Raw genomic sequence first — 893 nt, forward strand, 5'->3', positions numbered from 1 at the left:
CTGCTCTCGACAGACGGCACCCCAGTTGGGAAACACTGCTCTAGACAACAAGAATGTAAGCCAGTCAACATGAACTGATAAGAAGTCAAAATGAGTCATACATGGATTATTCATTTTTTGTTGCTATTGTTTTTCACTGGAATCTAATCTCATTGCAACTAGAGGTCATGTGTTTAGCATCTGTCTTGTATATCTCTCATTCTCCTGATTTCACTTCTACACAGGGATGAATTGGGTCAGAAGCCCAGTGTTTCATCTGGAAACGCTAAAGCCGGACACACTGACATTGACGGCTCACTCTTTCGTAATGGCACTAAAGCAGATGGTAAGAAAAACTTGAAAAACTTTTCAAAGCCAGCACTAATATGTATATTTACTGCCTGTTATCCACATGCACACAAGTGTAATGTAGTGTGACATTTATATTTGTGAACTGCCAAACTTGTTGATAAAAGTTTCTTAGCTTGTGTATGTCACAATTTGTTGACATAAATTTGTGTGTATTTAGACTCAGATTCGGACAGCGAGCTCTCCATGGATGAACACAGCAGCTCATACGCCTCCTCTCACTCATCTGACAGTGAGGATGAAGACATGGACTTGAAGCCTAAGTGGAATAATGAGAGACAACCACTACACAGCACTCCAAAGGGTACAAGAGAAGGTATTTTTCCTTCAGAATTACATTAAAATATGGAAATGTGAAACTGACGGATGCATTTACAAGTTATTAAAGTGTCAGTAAACATTAACCCCTTCTTCCATGTCTCAGTGGACACCGTGTCTAATCATGTCAAGCCTTACTGGCCAACTGAAGCCATGGCAGCCAGTGACAGTGAAGATCCCGGAGGGGCAGAGAGACTGAGAGTGGAGACTAAAGTTAACGTGGAGCT

At 41.3% G+C, this 893-nt stretch overlaps 1 long non-coding RNA gene across 1 annotated transcript; it reads left to right on the forward strand.

Moving 5' to 3' along the window:
• The first annotated feature begins 154 nt into the window (after positions 1 to 154).
• LOC107682566 (uncharacterized) lies at positions 155 to 885 on the forward strand. The gene is made up of 3 exons (XR_001633531.1): positions 155 to 325; positions 509 to 664; positions 773 to 885. It is a non-coding gene; the product is annotated as an uncharacterized LOC107682566 (long non-coding RNA).
• The last annotated feature ends 8 nt before the right edge of the window (positions 886 to 893 follow it).

The sequence above is a fragment of the Sinocyclocheilus anshuiensis genome, unplaced genomic scaffold (assembly GCF_001515605.1).
Source record: "Sinocyclocheilus anshuiensis isolate Anshui unplaced genomic scaffold, SAMN03320099.WGS_v1.1 C32349640, whole genome shotgun sequence".
Lineage (NCBI taxonomy): Eukaryota > Metazoa > Chordata > Actinopteri > Cypriniformes > Cyprinidae > Sinocyclocheilus > Sinocyclocheilus anshuiensis.